The sequence below is a fragment of the Notechis scutatus genome, chromosome 2, assembly GCF_049901735.1.
Source record: "Notechis scutatus isolate UNSWTSFEM ecotype Mainland chromosome 2, rNotScu1.2, whole genome shotgun sequence".
Taxonomy (NCBI): Eukaryota; Metazoa; Chordata; class Lepidosauria; order Squamata; family Elapidae; genus Notechis; species Notechis scutatus.
The window spans coordinates 34,797,986-34,819,733 of NC_142010.1; the positions used below are offsets into that span (position 1 = coordinate 34,797,986).

The 21,748-nt window shown below is 39.1% G+C and overlaps 1 protein-coding gene across 2 annotated transcripts in view; it reads left to right on the top strand.

Moving 5' to 3' along the window:
- SLC25A26 (solute carrier family 25 member 26) overlaps positions 1 to 21,748 on the top strand; it is a 143,199-nt gene that overhangs the window by 21,071 nt on the left and 100,380 nt on the right. The window lies entirely within an intron of this gene.

Genomic DNA, 21,748 nt, shown 5'->3' on the forward strand with positions numbered 1-21,748 from the left:
TCCTAACACAGAAGCTAATTAAGGAACCAGTCTGGACTTATTAAAAAGTGCAATTTGTCCCACAGCTCAAATCCAGATTAAATATCTTATTTAATTTGCAGTGAATAAGTTGAACCAGCAATACTATCAATTTTTGATCACAATTGATGCAGTTTTAAAAATATATAATTTATTGATATGATTTATATAAGTGTCCATCTTTCACAGATGACTCTGGGTAGCTGACAAGATTAGAACAATACCACCAAACTAACCTTCCACACACCCAAGGATAACCCACTCATTATCAGTAGTAGCAGAACTTACCTATCTCCTGACCAAATGTATGGGAAGATAGCCAGATCTCCAGTGCCTTGCCCCATTAGGATTTAGAGGGAACAGAGAGTGACTTCAATTAAAGCAAAACAACAACAACAAAACAAAAACAAAAAACCTAATTCTAATAAAAAGGCACAAAAATATGCTTCTAGACCAAGAGACAAAGTTCACCTGCATTTATGATCTGCAGTAGTTTTTTCTTCACTCAAAAGTATCAGTCCTTTCATTTTCCTTCTCTTATATTCTTAAAAAAAAGTCTAATCCAACCATAGTCATTCTGTAAATAAAGATTTGATGGAATTGCCAATGGAAAAAAGAGGAAGTATCCATAACAGATTCAAGTTATCAAATGCTTTTTCCTCCTTTGTATAGTTTATACAATACTAACATAATATTCTTTTGCATATCTATTATAACATTCCTTTTTTGTAATTTTAATCTATTTTTTCTCGCTTACTTTTCTTTGTTTATATGCTGATCACTTCCCCAGCTTATTTACTAATTCAGAATTCTTCCATTTTGCAAGATTCATTCTTATTTTTATTTTTTCTATCATTAAAATAAAAAGCTATCATTATAAAAGTTTAATTTGCTGTGAGATATTTTTAGATTTCAGAATGTATTTAGCAGAATTATATATGTTGGCAATTATATATGACGTATACATGATATATACAGTATATAGCCTTTGAGTCAGCACTGACTTCTGGTGTAACTTTCTGGACAAGTCTCTTCAATTTTGATAAGTTTTTGAAAATGGTTTCTCAGAGCTGAGAGAGGGCTGTGCCAAGGTCACCCAGATAGCTTCATGGTTAGGACAGGACTAGAATGCATGGTCTCCTGCAATGTTGTCAGATGCCCCAAATTTTTGTAGCTCAAAGCAATCATAGTCCAAAAGAACACAACCAGCAAATACCAAACATTTCCCACAATCAATCTCAAAAACTAGTCCAGTTGAGCAGAAAAAGTACCCAGTTGGTAACACTGGTCTCCCAGTTTCTAGCTTGATGCCTTAACCACTACACTAATCTCTCTCTCTCCCTCTTCCTTTCCCCCTCCCTCTTTCTCTCCCTTTCCTTCTCCCTCTTCCTGTCTTCCTCTCTCTTTCCCCCCTCCCCCCAACTTTCCCCTTTTGGGAGTTGATGAAAAGATTAGGCACCATAAAGCAAGACGGTTGACATGTTTTGCTTGCTTCAACATAATGTAAATAGTGAAAGAATCCAGAATTTGGTGGCATCTGAAAATTGTTAACTTCAAATGCCAATTTCTTCACTATTTTATTTTTTCTTTTAAATCTTTTCCTTGATGGGTTTTGATCAGCTGGTTATAGCTGAAAGAACATCACAGTGACTTTTTGTTCTGTGTGTAAATGCTGTCATATAATTGCAAGAACTTTCACAGGTACACTTCCTCTGGTTACTGTGGGAAATGGGGATGGGGTGTGCTCTGTTACAGCACCTCATAAAGTTGTATGAGGAGATGACACCTGCTTTTCTCGAACTGGAACACCTTCTACTTTCTTGATTTCCGTGTTTGTTTTCTGGCTCACCAAACACATGTTTGGTTGGTGAAAATCCCACTTAGTTGCAAAAGAGAGAAAGAGGGGGAAAAAAAGAGGAATAAAAAGAAGATGAAAAGGCTAGCACGACTTTTTGATTTCTCTAAGGGGCACTGAATAAATGTAGTTGGTAAAGAATACTGATTTGATTTCTTTTCTTTTTTGTATCCTATCAGATAAAACACACACTTGCAATTGAATGCAATTTTCTTTCAAAATGTATTTTGACATGTATCAGGGTGGTAATTAATTTCCAAGCGAGTCTCTTAGCATAAAACTTGACCCTGCCGAGAGACCTTTGTTTACTGAAAATGGCAACATTTTGTTGGAATTTAATTGGGGCCTTTCCCATTATGTATATTCATAAAAAGTTCCTTCAAAACCAATTTCATTTGAAATATTGCTTTTGGAGGGTGGGAGGGAAGCACCTGCCCAGATAGAACGAAAAACAAATTATTGGTGAAATGAAATGCGACTTCGCTGCAGAATGAAACAATCACAAATGATCAGTTGTACAATGCTGTTAGATATTTTTTTCTAATGCTTTATGTTTAACTCTGTGTTAAAAGACGGCTGTTTCCCAACTCAGAATATTGCTGATTTGTGGGAAACCATCTGTTAAATTGTTTGGGATTTTTCTTTAAACATAGATAGACACGTATTCATTGGCATGTTGTGAATCCATATTTAAGTTGGATCAAAGAAGAATAAAATAAAATACAGACATTTTTTTTTCTTCAAGCGGGAAAACATTCTGTAATATTTGAGAAGCATGTTAATTGTTGATTTTTTTTTCATGTTTGTTATGGATGCTGATAGGACCAGAATTATGTTCACCTCTTTTCTGATAAAGTGTGGAGTACTGGACAGGTAGTTCTTGCTTAACAACACTCGTTCAGCAACCATGTTGACTTAATAACAGTGATGAACAAATGGTAATAGGGCCTTGTGGAAATAGGACCTTGTGGTAATAGGACCTTGTGATAATAGGACCTTGTTCTCCAACAATATGCTCCCCCCCAACAGTAAGTCCCAGCATGTTTTATAGGCATAAAATGAAATTAAGCCCCTCCCCCCAAATTAAGGCCTATTTTAAAACATGCGAAATGGGGGGGAAGGGTGGGGGGGCTTGCCGTTAGGAGCGCCCCGCGGGCAGCCATGCCTCACCACCAACCTCCCTACTGTCACCAAGTACTTTTGCTGCACACCTGGGTATGGTGCTGCCTGCGTTGACCTCGGCGTTGGTGGAGCACTTCGTATCGGGAGACCTTCTGCCACCGTTGATTTCCCTTCTCCCCGTGCCACTGTGGTGTTTGGGGCATCACTGCGGCGTTTGGCGCAGCTCCTTCCTGCAACCGAAGCCTGGCGGAGACACTCGGCTTCAGGCGCTCCTGTTGCCGCCTTCCTGGGTATCATTCGAAGGCAAAGCCCATTCTTTTAAAAACGACGTCCTACTACGACAAAGCCTCCCCTGCCCGAGAGGGCAGCCGACACCCCACGTGGGAGGCGAATCTCTTGGGGCTGCAGCTCAGGATCGGCCCACCCCGGGAGAAGTGCCCAGCCACCATCCCTGCCTGGTGCCGGGCAGAGCGCGAAGAGCTTCTCCTGGGGCGCCCAGCGCAGCTGACAGGCGGGCCCTCCTGCCCGGCGGCAGAGCTATGGCCATGGCAGCGAGCGCCTCCCCACCGGGCCCTCCGCTCATCCCGCCAGGACTGCGCCGGAGCCAGGTGGGCTGGGCAAAGCTAGGAAAGCGAGCTGTGGGTAAGCGCCCACCTGCCAAGCGAAAGAGCTGGGCCGACCCGAGCTTGGCTTCCAAGTCCCTCCAGCCCAACCCTGAAGGGGCCACCAGGAGAGGCCACCCGAGGCAGTGATAGCACCCACCCGTCCGCGGACAGGGAGTCAAGGAGACGGCAGAGCTGCTTCCCTGGCAGGCTGGTCCGGTGGAGAGAGCCTGAAGCCGCCCGTCTTTTCCACCCCTCGCCCAGCCCGTCTCTGTCCCCACACATCTCCAAATGTGCCGGCAGCTCCAAATGCAGTGGTGACACTCCAAATGCTGCAGTGGCACAGGCATCAGGCAGAGGTGCTCACTCAGCGGGGCTCAGCTCGGAGGAGGATGTGGTGCGGGCCGTTGCCTTGCCTCCCTGTCCGCGGATGGGTGGGCGCTATCACTGCCTTGGGCAGCCTCTCCTGGTGGGTCGGGCTGGTGGGACTTGGGAAGCCAAGTTCAGGTCGGCCTAGCTCTTTCACTTGGCAGGCGGGCGCGCACCTACGGCTTGCTTTCCTGGCTCTGCCCAGCCCGCCCAGCTCCGGCACGGCCCTGGTGGGATGAGCGGAGGGCCCAGCAGGGAGGCGCTCTCTGCCTTGGCCAGAGCTCCGCCGCCGGGCAGAAGGGCCCGCCTGTCAGCTGTGCTGGGCGCCCCAGGCGAAGCTCTTCATGCTCTGTCCGGCACCAGGCAGGGATGGCAGCTGGGGCCTTCTCCCGGGGTGGGCCGATCCTGCGCTGCAGCCCTGGGAGATTCGCCTCCCCACGTGGGGTTTCGGCTGCCCTCTCGGGCAGGGGAGGCTTTGTCATAGTAGGGTGTCGTATTTAAAAGAATGGACTTTGCCTTCGAACGATGCCCGGGAAGGCGGCGACAGCGCCTGTAGCCGAGTGTTTCCGCCGGGCTCCGGTTGCAGGGAGGAGCCCTGGCCAGCCCTATGTGGCTGCGCCAAATGCCGCGGCGATGCTCCAAATACCGCGGCGGCGTGGGGAGAAGGGAAATCAATGGTAGTGGAAAGTCTCCCGATACGAAGTGCCCCACCAACACTGAGGTCAACATCCAAGCCGTCAACGCCCGCCCGCCCGAGGATGCAAGGGGGGGAATTAAGTCACCCCCGAAAAGACGGCTTAACCATTTTTTGGGGGCTGGAAAAAAAAAATAAGACCCAGCCTTATTATATGAGAAACACGGTAGGACCTTACAATAGGACCTTGCAGTTGTGGCTGTTGCAATGTTCCCACGAGCACAATCCGGGGGCTTGTGAGCCAGTTGGTGATTATGACATTGCAGCATCCCGTATTCACATTAATTTCCATTTGCCACCTTTGCTGCCTTCTTCCGGCAAGCAAAGTCAGTGGGGAAGGTTGGAGGATACAAATTGCAACCATGTGATGTTGTGCATAACAGTGTCAAGGGATTCACTTAACGACCTCAGTGGAAGAGTTGAAGTCATGCAAGATCACCTTTTAGAACTTCATCTCTTTAATGCTGGAAATTCCAGTCATTTCATTCAAAGGAAAGGCTACCTGTCATCTTTTGCAACCCCCAGGTTTCCCAGAATTCCTATGTAGTATTGCAATTTTGGGATTTGAAGTCTAATACATCTGGCACCAGATTGAAGAAGGCTGGGATAAAGAAAAGAGAATAAAATGCAAGTAGTCCTCAACTTGCTACCACAATTGAACTCAAAATTTATGTGGTTAAGTGGGAAATTTGTTTCAGTGCGCTTTGCCTGATTTTACAACTTTTCTTGCCCTATTTGTTAAGTGAATCACTGAAGTTATTAAATTTGTAACATGGTTGTTCAGTGAATCTGGCTTCCCCGTTGTCTTTGCTAGGCAGAAGGTTGCCAAAAGGGGGACCACATGTTCCCAGGATACCGCAACCAACATAAATATGAACCAGTTGCCAAGCATTCAAACATAAATCACGTGGCCATGGGGATGCTGCTATGGTGGTAAGTGTGAAAAATGGTCACAAGTCACTTTTTTCAGTGCCACTGTAACTTCGAACTCAACAAACACTAACAATGGAAGCCATGATGGTTCAGTTTCCCTGCTGCAAATAGCAACTCCAAAATTGGGGGAAGGAGAGGTTGCAACACACCTAATCATGTCAAGCTGTATAGTTGTACAAAGTCGTGGAAAAAAAGAAGAGGAGGATGCGTAATGATTCTGTTTTTGGCAGAAACCACAAAGCACTTAAATTCTAGTGAAAGTGATGCTTTGGAGCTCATGACGATAGTTTATAATATGTAGTAGTAGGAAAATGACAGATTCTCCAACTCCCATCCAATCTCTTTAAAAAATGAGCATATCTTCTCCTGTGAGTTGAAGATGAGGTAATGGAGTACAAAAAAAAGGGCCAGGCCTTTTTCCATACCCCATTAAGCTTCCTGATAATCATTTTTAACAATGATGGGGCTTAGCACGTGGAATTATCTCTCTGCTGTGGAATGTTTCCCCGAGCAATTAAAGGCTTATCTTTTTGTTCATTCATTTCAGCTGAATCTTTTTGCTTAATGATCGCTGTGATGTTTTTAATGACTATAAATGGTTCGGATGTTTTTTAACAAAATTGAAAAATTAGATATTATGTTGTGTGTACATTGAGTTGTGCTGGAAGCATCGGGAATCTTGTTGCATGAAATAGAACGGAGGCATATATTGACACAGCTTGTGCTGGGAAAAAAGAGCGTATGAAGGGGTAAGTTAAGCCACAGCAGGGGGAAAACTTTCCATGTGGCATTCACACACCCTTTTTGCCAAATGTGATCATACCGATAAGGCCAGTGGTGTAGGGAATTGAACGTCCTTGGGCTCATAGTTTGATGATGAGCTGGTGACATCTATAGCTTCTCTGCTGAAAGTTTATCCTCGTAAGCTGAGCCAAGCTTTTCACTGTCTGCAGAATTCATTTTATTAACTATGACCAAGGAGAACATCTGTTAGAATTCCATTGTGTTTAGTTCATGGGAAAAAGCATAGAAAGGAGGGAATCCCTCTGTTGATCTTCAACTCTCCCTTTACCAGATGTGCAAAATGGACATTATAATGAGTGCAGCTGTAGAAATAAAGTGCAAGTTTTGAATTTAATTGCAGTTTTTACTGTAGTAGAGTGCTTAATGATCTGTCCTGTTTCACTATAACGCAATTAAAATTAACATTTCTCTGTTAAATTATTGAATGCAGCATTTATTTATTTTTATTTATTTATTAGATTTGTATTGCTGCCTATTCGCCATGGCTTACAACATATAAAACCACAATTTAAAACAATAAAACTCATAAAATTAAATAAATTAATATAGTAAAGCAACAGCAGATCACACGAGCCATTTAATGGGCTCCATCCTGCTCTGGGTTTCCCAGGCCCGCTGGCAGAACCAGGTCTTCAACTCCTTCCGGAAGAGAATCACAGTAGGGGCCAGTCTAATTTCTGGGGGAATGATGTTCCAGAGGGAGGGAGCCACCACGGAGAAGGCCCTTCTTCTGGGTCCTTTGCAAGTCCGTTTCAAGCATTGCAAGCTTGTATGGATTAGGCTTTTTAAAACTCCTTTGACTCATAAGATTGTTAATCAGCAATGTACTGAAATACAATATAAGCACATAAAAAGAAATATCGATTTCTTGCTAAGCTATGGTGATCTTCCTTTAAATTTACTTCCAACTTCAGACAGTAGGTCTTCTATAGAACATGTCATTAAAATGTATACTCTCTAGATGTCATACATGTTTTAGTGCCCTAGAGTAGACAATGCTGTTCCCTTCCCCAGTGTGTTTGGGTCAGGGGTGGGATTCAAAAATTTTAAGATCTGATTCTGTGGGCATGGCTTAGGTGGTGGGCGTGGCTTGGTCATGTGACTGGGTGGACATGGCTTGGTGGTCATGTTATTGGCTGGGTGTGGCCAACTCAATATCACTCACATCGAGACATGCATCTCCTCGCCTGGTCTGTCATGACTGGGGATGCTGCAACAGTCATAAGTGTGAAAAATGGTCATAAGTCACTTTTTTCAGTGCCATTGTAACTTTAAATGGTCACTCCACACAAGCAAAGTACCAGCAAAAGAGGGGAAAAAACTCCAGAGAAGTTCCTGAGACAGGAAGTCTAGTCCTGCCAAGAATGTAATAAGGGTTAACGGAGAGGCAGTTTCTGTAAGGAACATCAGAATGTTTCCTTCCTGCCTTCCTTACAGGATTAGGCCAGTAATTTCTTCTAACAACCGGTTCTTCCAACTGCTTAGAATGTTAACAACCGGTTCTAGCGAATAGTTGCGAACTGGTAGAATCCCACCCCTGGTTTGGGTCCTATCCCCTGCTTTTAAGCCTACTGTTGCTTCTTTTTTCATTTGTTTTCTTTGAAAAAAAAAAAACCCTTTATTTTTGGGGTCTGCATTGTATTTATGGATTATATTCATATTTAAGTTATGCTTAAAATTCAGTCACTTTAATACTGAAGGTCCTGGAGTATCAATTACTGGAGTCATTATTCATAGTGCTTGTAGAGCCACTTGGCCAATTGCAAAAAGTTTCTTTATAGAACCCTTTTGTGAGCGTGATAGCCTAGAGGCAGAGCTCTTGCTTCACAATCAGGAGGCTGTGAGTTCAATCCTAGGTAACGGCATATATTTCTCTCTCTGGGCGCAATGAGTTATTGTCTGCTGCGAACTCCATGTAGGCATCAGGAAGGGCATCCAGCCAATAAACACTCAAATTCTGTTCAGTCACCCCGACTCTATCCTGATGCAAGGGATTGCAGAATAAATCAGACAAGGGAGAACCTTTTGTCAAAACTAGATTTCCATTGTACTATGGACTGACAGATTTTAATTTCAACTCTGAAGGTTTGCCACAATTTCTTCAACTTTGTTTCTGTTCACATTTCATAGCTTGTTGATGAGTTGTTTTCATGTAATTTGCTTTGCACTGATTTCAGTAGATCTAATCTAAATAAGGCTGCTTGGATTCCATTTTTTGTTCTGATGGGTCATGAAATGCTTTCCATGTTTACAAGATGCTCTTAGGCTAAGCCAGGGGTCTTCAAACTTGGCAAGCTTAAGACTTGTGGACTTCAGCTCCTAGAATTCCTCCTCCGGTTGTATTAGCTCAGGAATTCTGGGAGTTGAAGTCCACAAGTCTTAAACTTGCCAAGTTTGAAGACCCTTGGGCTAAGTAAAGGAATTCTTTCTTGGAATCGTATTTGTCCTTGATTTAAGTCAGTGGAAGGTTTCTATTTTTTTTTTAAAAAAAATTCCATTCAGATTTCAGTTAGAGATACATTACTTGTTTTCTTTAAGAACCTGAATCTTAGTCTCTTGTCAAGCAACCAAAATTTGCAGGGGATGGGCGTGAGATTTCCAGATAATTTAAATCAGCTACAATAACAATGGAGAAAGGATTGTACAGATGAAGGACTGATGGGAAAGGTAATTAACATGCGGTGATTGTGCATATAAATACCCTGTGAAAATTTTATGCTGAACTTTATCCCTATAATAGAGTTTCAGTGTGAGATTATGTCGTGTTTTAGGCCTTTGAGTAAAACAAAATATTTGAATTGAATAATTTCCTGGATTCTTTCTGTCAGTGAACACACATCATGTTAACTACCAGTGTGTGCAAGTGCTTAATAGACTTATAGCAATCCTTTGAGACAATTAAATGTGAAAAAGAAAGGAAGTGATATATTTTCTGTATATTTCAGATTTCTTTATTTGATTAATATACTATTTTGATTTAAATTTGATCTAGGGATTTCATTTGTCCCCTTCTCAACATTCCTTTATTTTAATGAATTATATTTATTTAGTGTATGGCATAATGAATGATAATGTTTCTATGACTTCTGAAATTTTTTTTATTCAGTTATGAATTACACCTTTTGTTAAGCTTCTTTCCTTCCTAAGGTTCTGATAGGAGTATTAGCAATATTCCCTATTAATTGACAAAGAGAAAAGAACATTTCTTTGGAAATCTGGATTCTTAAGAGTACTTTCCTTCAGTAAAAGGAATAGCATTTTTATTTCTTTTGAAAAGAAACATAATAGTTAGAAGATGTAAAGCTGATTTTCATTGTACATAAAAGTCATTGAAATAACTAGCTTGTTGGAACAATATTTCTTCAGTTCTATGACGGTGCACTAGAGGGTGCTTAATGCCTAACTTTGTGTAGCTGAAACATTCCCAAAAGAAACATCTTCAACAGACAAATCAATTCAAATAATTTTTTAGCTTTTTTTTTTTTGGAGGAGAGAAATATCCCTTTTGATTGTGTGATAGATTTAAAGAAACATAATGCTATTTGCATTCGGTTCACAATAAATGATCAGTTTGCTTTTCAGTTATGGATTTCGGTACAGGCAGTCCTCAATTTACGGCCACAATTGAGCCCAAAGTTTATGTTGTTAGGTGAAAAATTTGCTAAGTGAGTTTTTCCCCATTTTACATCTTTTCTTGCCACATTTGTTAAGTGAATCACTTTAGCTGTAAAATTAGTAACACAGTTGTTAAGTTAATCTGACTTCCCTATTGACTTTGCTTGTCAGAAGGTCGCAAAACAGGATTGCATGACCCTGAGACATTGCAATTGCCATAAATATGAACCCCTTGTCAAGCACCTGAATGTAAATCACAATGTCAACTTATAAAGCATTTTGCATACATGTTTTACAGTTATGAAAAGAAAGAAGGGAGGAGTTTCAAAGAGCAGGCAGCAGTGTGGAATCGAAAGTACATTCCATTCATATTTTCTTCAGAGACTGATTAGATGACTGAAGCTTCTGCCGTGCAAAAATCTAATTGGAGAGCATGATTGATGACTCTTGGCTATGGATGTGTTTCATTGGATGATACACCCAGAAGGGTGGGGGGGAAAGCAGGATCAAGGGTGACAGTGAATATCTCAGAGTTGGTTACTCCCAGGCTAATGCCGGACGTAGAATGTTAACTTCTAATAAATCTTTTTTAGTTTTGAGAGTATGGCTTGAGGCTCATGATTTAATTGGAGTTACTGCCGGAATCCTGACACACATGACCATGGGAATGCTGCAACAGTCATAAGTGTGAAAAATGGTCATAAGTCCCTTTTTCAGATTTGTTGTAACTTTAAACAGTCACTAAATGAGCTGTTGTAAGTCGAGGACTACCTGTATTCCAGATCTTCAGTTCTTTCATTTTTCTCTTCTCTTCTCTTCTCTTCTCTTCTCTTCTCTTCTCTTCTCTTCTCTTCTCTCCTCTCCTCTCCTCTCCTCTCCTCTCCTCTCCTCTCCTCCCCTCCCCTCCCCTCCCCTCCCCACTCCACTCCACTTCTCGCCTTCAAATCAAAATTTCAGAAGTGGCTTGCCATTGCCTTCTTCTTCCTAGATCTGAGAAAAAAATGATTGGCCCAAGGTCGCCTACCTGACTTCATGCCTAAGGCAGAACTAGAATTCCTAGACTCCCGATTTCTGGCCAGGTACTTTAGCCACTACACCAAATTGGCTCTCAGTGGTCCTTCTTGCCTCATTTTGAAACCCTAAACCAAGTAATGTAGCTTGAAAGTTTAGACATAGTTTCCTGGAAGCATTAAATTCCAGGCTCTAACAAAGGTGGTGTATTTTTATAGAAAGACATTTGCTTTGTAACATATTAAGATTATTTATCCTTTTGAACCATAATTACCTGACCCAACAATGGCTCTCCAGTATCTCAAGCGGATATAATGGTAATCATCTGCTGATGCCACTTACTGAATTTGGGATTTTTCAGATGCAAATTATGTATACTACATAATTATATGTTTACCTGCCTCCACAAAATTGATTTTCCCTGCAGATTTTCTGAAAACAGTTACCAGTCACCCGGAATACTCATTCAAGTTTTAGTGAACAACAATTCTCATAGAGTTGAACTTATCCTTCAACTTTTGCTGCAATCTAAAAGAAATATTCTTGTCAATGATCCAATCTGTTATTTAGATTAGATCCACTAAGTCATAGCAATTTTTGACAACTTCTGCTAATGTTTTTTTTTCAAAAATAGTTTTCTAATTGTCTCTTTCTGAAGAAACTAGTTTGTATCAAATAAAGACTTTCCTTTGCATTTGTTATTTAAATTAAATTGACTAATTCTTGTTAAAAGCATTAGATTGGTATGAATAATATTAATTTTAAATATTTTTTTTATTTCAAACTAGTCTGTCTGTTTCGAGAGGTGTTTGAAACGTTCTGATGCCTGATTTTATTGGCAGTCAGTATTGTTTGTAAACTATGTGCTTAATATAAGCTTTGTTAATAAATACAGTATAATTCTGAAGATGTTTGGTTCAGATCATGTGGTTGAAGATGATGCATAGTTCATCCCTTTTAGCTGGGCAATATTGTGGTGATGAATTTATCATTGGTAAAAGTTTCGATTGCACAGTTGGATTTGACAGTTGCTACCAAATCACTGTGTAATTTTTTAAGCAACCTCTCCTTTCTTCTCTGATTAGTCAGTTTCATAGGAGTTACCACAGAAGTAAAAATAAGGGACTTCATGCAGTTTCAGAGATTTCTCAGGAAATAAGGATTAATCTCATCTTCTCCTGAATTTTTATATCTTCAAAATACCCCAATTTAAATGATGTCAGTATGATTCATAGTATCAGCCTAAGAACAATATTTAAAATCAGACTGTGAGAAGTTCAAATTTGTTCCTGGCTAGTAAAGAATATTTCTTGAATAGAACTCTCTAAATATGAAATTCTGCAAACAGCAACTTCTCTGATGAATTATATGCAGGAAAATTAGTTCATTTTCAGATATCTGAGGATAATCATATGTGTTTTTGAAAGTTTTGTATGTGTGATAACATCATGACGCATGTCCTTTTCCCATCACAGACAATTCTACTCTCTTCCTACATTTTTCCTGTTTTTCCTTCATCTCTTTTCTTTTCTGGCAAGAAAGGATCACAGCCATCAAAATTGGCAAGCGTTAAGCATGTTAATTAGTTCAATACACTGACCAATTCTCTGAATTACAAGTTCAAAGAAACATGTGGACATAGATGAAATCAGATTTTGGCATTTCTCACCCGGATTGTTCCAGGATACTCCAAGCAGCTTTGATCTGTAAATAACTGATGGGCTTTAATGTTTGGCTCAAAATACTTCAAACACGTTTTGCAAAATTTTGTTTTTAAACTTACAGTGAATTTTATGTTACACCTTTGAACTGTGCAGTGAAATTGTTCAAGTTTTTTTTTAATTTCAAGGTGCACTACTAAATTTTCAAATTACATTAAGTATTTTTTCATTTTTGTTTATTAAGCAAGGTCTAGTATGTGAATAAATGCATTTCTGTATTTAATTGTAAGGCCTAGATTGTTTGTTTTTAAAAAAATGCATTTCAACTGCATTTCTCATGTACTGTTAAATACTATAGTGTTCCCAATGTGGTTTATAGAGTAAAAACAGTACAAAATGCAATGTTTAATGTAAATTATTTGAAATAAAACCAACTCTAATGAAAGATCTATCAAGAAACAACATCAGAATGTCAATTAAATATCCATGACCATGAGCCCTGGTGGTGCAGCAGTTATAATGCAGTATTGCAGGCCCACAGCCTGGAGTTTGATCCTGACCGGCACAAGGTTGACTCAGCTTTCCATCCTTCCAAGGTTGGTAAAATGAGGGCCCAGATTATTGGGGGCAATATGCTGACTCTGTGAACTGCTTAGAGAGGGCTGTGAAGCAGTATAGGGAAGTATATCAGCTTAAATGCTATTGCTGTGCTGTAAAAGCATCTACAAAGAGAGCCAATTGTTTTCTTCTGAAAGTAAAATCTATTTTATTTTATTTATTTATTAAATATATATGTAAGTTAGGTGTGATGTTCTGATTTCTTTTTCTTCTTTCCTCCCTGTATAGAAATGAGATGAAGTAGTGCAAAAGGAATTTGTGAGGGAACATATGGAATTCATGCAGATCTTGGCTTATTAAACTAGGCTTTGATTATTCACTGTGGACCAATGACGAGTCTGGATTTCTTCTTAGTTTGCTCTGTAAAATGAATGACTTCCAATCTTCTTTTCATAGGTTTGTAGCAAGGATTAAAATAAATTGCTTACTTTGCCGTGTTTTAGAGCAAATGCAGTATTATTACTCGTCATTTTCATTTGGAAGCGATTATTAGAGCAACGTGTCGCTCATAAAAGCAATAACCAGGTGGACAGTCACAGAAAGTTGGGGCGGGGGATTGCAAGTAGAACATTATGGAGTGATGCCTTTGGAGAATTCTTTTCAACTTTGGAACAAATTCATTCTGCATCTGCTAGGTTTTGGCAGCAAGGTCCATTTCCATTTCATGAGGAACAGGGGGCTGGGTGGGTGAATTGTGGGGGTGGGAATGGACATTTAGACACTAAGGTCCATATGCACAGCCTGAATATGAGAAGGAAGCAAATAACATTGTAATGTATATATTTGGGGGCGTGGGGATGGGATGTGTGAATGATTCTTGCTAGTTGGAATAAAACCTGTGGTGTGGTGTCAAGAGAATGGTGGATGAAAAATAGAGGAAAAACTGCATGAATAAATGAGAAATGAGGCTGCCTTTAAAGTTAGGATTAGAGAGTGAATGATCAAGGTTTGAAACTGTGGAAGAGTTTCTCCTCTTCTGAAGCCCAAATTATTCTTCATATTTTCTGAGATATATCATATGTTTGAAAGAACTTTCTGTGAGATTTTTCTCATGCATTAATGCCTTAACTCTTTCCAGGACTAAGGAACAGTTTTCACCTTCCCCTCCAAAATTCTTTCCTTCTTTCCCAACTGTCATTTTCCTCAGCCGCCATTTTAGTTTTGCTGTTGAAAAAAAATCTGGTGTCCTTCCACAGCCACTTAAACAATTAGCCTCCATACAGTATGTAACTGGAAGAATATCCAATTTAGAGTTCATATGGTACATACACATAAAACTCTAGCTTATAGCATTAGATAATTAAATTTTCAACCTAGGCTAGGGTACGGGGAGAAAATTTTAAAATTCTTTTGGAAAGGCTGCAGCAACAGGGAAAACAAATGTCTATTTTCAGTTATAATTTGGTAAACCAAAGGTAGGGAATGCAACTTTTTGGATGTCCAAAGATACACTGCAGTTAAAAACCTAATATTTGACTTGTGTGTTGGGGGCTACTCTTTAAAAGCTATTAGGACAGACAGATAAACAAGCAGACACACACAAGGAGAGAACCAGAAGAAAAGTAAATTTTAATTTGATTGAAATATAAATTAATTTGGGTTAGTCATTGTTCTGCTGACAGACTAGATATATCAAAACGAGTTATAATCTCTATTAAATACAGTTAACATAACTATTCCTCATGTGTTTAATCATCTTTTTGTTTGGCCACTTTAAAAATGAGAACTTGGCAGCAAGTTTTGAAGTTTCTGTCCTCTGGTCATTAGGAAGTTGTTTTTATGGAAAAAAACAGAACAAAACATGACATCATGTGCTTAGAGAATCTCAGAAATTCATCCGTAATTAATTTTTTTTTTAAAGTTTATCTTATAAAAAGAAAGTTATCATTTATTGTATACCAGATTCACATCACATTTCGATCAAAAAATATATGAGACAAAAATACAAAACTTGAAACAAAATACAAAACATAGTATACATGTAGTACACTGCAGCACTAGTGAACTATGTAAATATACAGCCCCTTTTTTGTTTAAGTAGTCCTTGACTTAACAATCATTTGTTTAGCAAGCTTTCAAAGGTACAATGGCAAGGAGAAAAGTGATTAACAACCAGTCTTTGCACTTAAGACCGTTGTAACAGTCCCACTGTTGTATGGTCAGAATTTGGGCACTTGACAATCGGCATGTATTCCCGATGGTTGCAGCTTCCCGGAGTCATGTGGTTGTTATTTGTGACCTTCTCAACCAGCTTCTGACAAGCAACATCGATGAGGGAAGCTGGATTCGCTTAATAACCATGTTATTCACTTAACAATTTGCTTGGCAACTTGTAGCAAAAACATCGTAAAATCTGGCACAACTCATTTAACAAGCACCTTATTTAGCGATAGAAATTCTAGTCCAATGACAAGTAGTCCTTGACTTATGACCACAGTTGAGCCCAAAATTTCTGTTGTTAAGTGAGACATTTGTTAAATGAATTTTGCCTCATTTTACAACCTTTCTTGCCACAGTTGCTAAGTGAATCACTGAGGTTGTTAAGTAAGTAACACGGTTGTTAAGTGAATCTGGCTGCCCCATTGACTTTGCTTGTCAGGAAGATTGCAAAAGGTGATCACATGACCGTCGGACACAGTCATGTGTTGTAAGTGTGAAAAATGGTTGTAAGTCACTTTTCAGTGCCGATGTAACTTTGAACAGTCACTAAATGAACTTTTGTAAGTCAAGGACTACCTGTATGGTCGTAAGTTGAGGACTGCCTATATACTGTTCTAATACATGGCAAAGTAGTTACAGAAATTTTAACTATGGCTAAACATTTCTAAAAGTGAATGAGGTGGGAAATCTATCAATATACATAGCTTCCTGTGAATTACTTTCCCTGAGTTAATGTCAGCAAAGAGATTAAAAGGCTTATTTTACATCTGTTTATTTGGGCGTAATCTCTACTGAATTCAGTAGAATTTGCTTCCATCTAGTCAAGGGATAAATGTATAAAATAATTGGTCATTTGCTGAGTCACTACCATTCTCTAAATTCAGATTTCAATCAGATCTTTGAAATTATTGAATTCATATGCGCAGTTATAGCCTTCAGTGCTGTTTAGATTTTACATATGCTGTCTAAAGGTTTGATTGTAAGATACTGAAATATCCCTTGCAAAGTTGGAGGATATTTTCTTTAATTTTTCTCTACCTCTTGCCTGTGAATATGAGGAAAGAGCTTCTTCCACTAAGCAGTTATAATTATTGATACAACTTTCCGAAACATGATGTTTTACTAACAAGCCATGAAGTGAGAAATTAAAGGAGAACATTTTGCTCAAGAACTGATCACAATGTGAAATTTCTTCACTGTTCAACTTGGAATGCTGTATTCTATTAGTGTTGCTATTTTGGGAAACCATATTAACTTTTTCTATGAGTGTTTGATAACATCTGTCATCCATCATGAGTTATACTCTTAGTATTATATTTTATAATCTGATTTTGTCTTAACATTTTAATTTTTAATTCATCAGTGTGATTTGAAGCATACAAAACAAAGCCTTATTCTTGTTTGCAATTTTCAAATTCTTTCTATGGGCTCTCCTCTTAATGAAGGAAGAAGTGTATCCATATGGAAAGCTTAGAATGCTTTCATTAAACGTTTTCTTTTTTTCCTCATAACCACTTTTGCATTTTTTTTTTGTTTTCCAGCTATGCAAAATTAATCTTGAAGAGATATTTCATATAAGCAGCTGTTGCAGAAAAAAAAAACTTTCTTAGAGTGGTAATTTTGAAACTAAGTTTTCTGTAATCGTGCTTGACATTTCACTGAAGGAGAATGGGAAGGGGGGTGGGATTATTTCTATTTTTTTTTTAAAAGGGAATCGCTGAAGAATTTCAGAGGAATGGCACGCTATTGAACCGGCAGTAGAAACACACCGTAAGTGTCCTTGCTTCAGTTTCTCGCAGTTATGCAAATTCACATACTTTACACTGGCTTTTATGGTCTGTTTCTCTAAGGATGTAAAAAAAAGTGCAACCTTGTTAATTTAATCATCAGAGCCTTTCTTTTCTTTCTTTCTTTTTAACAGAGCACGTGGGCTTTAGCTAGGCTGCTCGGGTTTTGCCTGGCAAAGGATCATTTGCTTTATAAGGCTTTCTTTAAATGCTTGCTGTATCAGCTGTTTTACTCTTAGTGTTTATAGTCCAGCTGTATGGAGGCTCTTGTTGCCTATTCATGCTGCTAATTCATTTGAACTTCAGTTTCCAAGAATTTATCTGGTCTCTTCTTGTTATTGGGAAATGGTGGTGGGGAATACTAATTTTGATGGCCGTAGGGCACGGGTGGTCAAACTTGCACTGTCGTGTTGCCGTCATGTGATGTATCGTGCCTTTTTTTCCTTTCACAGGGTTGGGGCGGGCATGGCCTGTGTGTGACTCATCCAGCCCATGGGCCATCAGTTTGACACCCCTGCCTTAGGGGATGCATGTGTATTAAAAGGGAGTGTATTTTGCAGAGTGAAGAGTTCTGGTAGATGTTTATGTCCTAATTAGATTAGGTTCTTAGGGTTCTGTTATATTTAAAGTGGTTAACATCAAAGAACAAAAGTCTGTAGAGATTCTCGGTCATCCAGATCATGGTTATCCCAAAGGTCCAGAGCTTCGTGGATGAGAAGTGAAACGTTTTCAAAAGAAAAAAACAAGAAAGCCCATTTGTCTCCTGAAAAAGCACCTTTGGACATCAAAGAACAATCGTTCTTTCTTGCACTGAAAGCCTAACAAAACATTGGACATCTCAGTCTGAGAATTAGCGCAGATTGTCCCTAATCATTTTGTAATTTTAGGCTTCTGTATGCAGATGCAGTATCTTTTCAAAGAGAAGTATTTGCCTGTCTGGGATGTTCCTTGTTTGGACAAATATTGCATGATGTTCTCCTCCTCTCAGGGTCTTACTCTTCTAATCTCTACTCAATCCTTTTATCCTTTGTTTTTTTTTCTTCTTCTAAAAAATATTGCACATACTAACCACCCCCATTGTCAGAACGTTCCACGTAAAACAATTCTAATCTCCCTGAAAAAGCATGCAAATTTCTTGGTAAAAATAAAAAGGGTGATATCTTACCTTACATAACTCTGGTTATGCTATTGAGAAAGGCTAAAGTAGATTACAAGGGCAGAAATGTTACTGTCTCTGCAAAGAATCGGGCATTTTGTTAGGTATTTTTTTTTCTTTTGGGTCATCATAGACTTTGTAATATATATGGAGGAATGAATCCAGATACTACAGGTAGTCCTCGACTTACAACAGTTTGTTTGGTGACCATTTGAAGCTACAACGACACCAAAAAAAGGGACGTATGACTATTTTTCACACTTATGACCACTGTGGCATCCCCATGGTCACATGATCAAAATTCAAGACGCTTAGCAGCTTGGCTAATATATATGATGTCCCGGGGTCATGTGACCATTTTTTGGGCGACCTTCCTACAAGCAAAGTTAATGGGGAAGCCAAGTTCACTTCACGAATGTGTTACTAACTTGACAACTGCAGTGATTCACTTAACAATTGTGGCAAGAAAAATGGTAAAATGGGGCAAAACTCACTTAACCAATGTCTCACTTAGCAACAAAAATGTTGGACTCAGTTGTGGTTGTAAGTCAAGGACTACCTGTATGGATACTCTGAATATATGGTATGATCTGTTCAATATGCAGACTGATCTGGCATATTCCCATCTTCCTTTCTGTCTCCCACACTCACTACCATACAAATGTATATACTCCATTTTCTACTTGGAGACACATATGGTTTTCATGCTATTAGTTATTCTGCAGGAAACAACACCTCATACTTCCCGCTGTTACTGTGACACAGCTTCTTTAAGTTCTTCTCTGGACTTCACCTTGCTCAGGATTTCTCTTCTGTCTTTCCAGCTATTTTTGCTTTGTCATTTTCAATTCATTTCCAAGAACCAAATCATTTCCCCTTTGTTATTTTCCCAGCCCATTGTCACTCTCTTCTGTGAGCCATGGTGGCGCAGTGTTTAGAATGCTGTATTGCAGCTTAACTCACTGCTCAATACAGAAGTTCGATTCTGAATGGCTCAAGGTTGACTCAGCCTTCCATCCTTCCGAGGTGGGTAAAATGAGGACCCAGATTGTTGGGGGCAATATACTGACTCTGTAAACTGCTTAGAGAGGGCTGTAAAGCACTGTGAAGCGGTATATGGGACTAAGTGCTATTGCTTCTAGCTCCATCCTCATTCATCCTATTTATTTATTTATTTATTTTATTTATTTATTTGATTTGCCAATTGTTTACAAGATAATAAGTATAAGCGTATACATAGTTGTGAATACAACTAGTTAATATACATAGTTGTATACATAGTTGTTAATACAACTAGTTTCTCTGCATTTGTGTCAATGTAGGCTTCTGGTACTCTTGTCTGCAGTTCTCTCTCCTCTGTAGGGATATTTCTCCCAACATCAATTGATGCAGCCCCTCCTTTTCTTCTTATCAGAGCATTTAACATTAGCTTGTTGGATTTATATCCCATCTTTCTATATCTCTATTACCTTTGATGATTTTCAGATAAAAGATTTTAGCCTACAACTTTCCAAGTGGAATGCCTGACCTTATAGCATATACTGGCTTTGGGTGAGTTTTGGGGAAAAGAGGAACCGCTGGATCCCTCTGAGGTACTAAATGTTAAGGCACTTTTTTGTACACAGTCACAATGCCAGTGTAGGGTGGTGAAAGAGTGGAGGAAATTGGCTCATTTAGTCAGTCTGCTCAAGAGCCTGATGTGTCGTAGAATATTGTCTGTCAACTACAACCTTTAAGGTTTAATGACAAACTATTTCCTGTTATTTGAAATGAGAATATGCTGAATCCTTCAGCTTACTTCTGTGACTTGTTTCCTATCAACTTGGTCATTGATCTATTTGTTTTTCCTGGAAGAACAGACTGGGATATACTGGCTGGCACTCAATGTGGCCTGTTGCTGAAATAAAAAGTAAATTTTGAGGTATACAATATTAACATTTTTGTATAAGGTTTGTATAGAGCCCTGGTGGCACAAGTGGTTAGAATGCAGTACTGCAGACTACTTCTGCTGACTGATGGCTACCGGTAATTCGGCGGTTCAAGTCTCACTGGCTCAAGGTTGACTCAGCCTTCCATGCTTCCGAGGTTCATAAAATAAGAACCCAGATTGTTGGGGACAATATGCTAACTGTATAAACCGCTTAAAGAGGGCTATAAAGCACTGTTAAAGGGTATATAAGTCTAAGTGCTATAGTTATTGCTATATATTTTAGAGTACGTGCACTTCCTCAGTCCCAGTCTGTTGCATTTCAGGTGGCATAGTCTATGTCACTTTATATTTGCAGCAAGATTTACTAAAGGCTGTTTACTTGAGTACATGGGGATTGATATAATCCTTGTCTCAAGAATCAGAAAACAAAATTAATAGTTGCATTTCAGCGAAGAAATGTTTTGAAGAGATTATTAGAAGGCAGAAGGGTCTATGGGAAAATATTATATCATCAGAGAAGAATAGAGGAAAAATAGTAGTGCTGAGGGAGAATGAGCTAAAGCCACCGTCAGTGAGAAACTGGGGGAAAGCGATGGTGTCTTGAGACAAGTGAAGTTCTACCATGATCAGATGGGCCAGAGTTCTGACAAGATAACATGGGGAAAAAGTGTCTCTTTTATAACAATTATATGGCAGGAAGAAAATCTCTGTGGCCTTGCACTATAGTTCTGATCATTATCAAACCACTTCGATCAAAAGCTTCTGCAGCTGATTTAGGAGAATATGTCAGCCTGGAGAATAGACTTCAGAAGGAGATTTGTCTTTGTAGGAGATTTTGGTAGAAATTCCAAGATAGAAAGGGCAATCTGGCTAATATTTTCAGTAGGGACCGAAACATTTCCAATAACATTTTTCTCCCCATGTATTTCACATATGGTGTTTATGACAGTAGCTAATAGTGTTACAGTATTCTGCATATTATTATAAATATAATGGTTTTCAGAATGTTTATAATTTTTGACTCCAAATGTACCAAGTTTATTCTCATGTCTAAACTCTACTAAATTATATTATACTAACTACAGTACATTACACAACACAACAACACTACACCACAAACACTACATTATACTGTAGTATACCATACCATATCATACCCTACCCTGCCATGTTAAAATATTTTAAAGTTTTGCTTTATTTCCCAAGGAGAAAAGTAAATGTTTTGTTTTTAATGGAGAAAAGAAAGTCTTCTTATGCATTAGCAATTGGAGGAGGAGCTCTCCATAAATTTAATAAAAATAGTGGTATATAAATTTGAGCCTAATGGACCATATAGTTGAGATATGAAAGTCGGAAGAAATGACTTTGAATGGGAGTAGTGATCTCTGAAATAATAGAAAATGCTATTGGTCT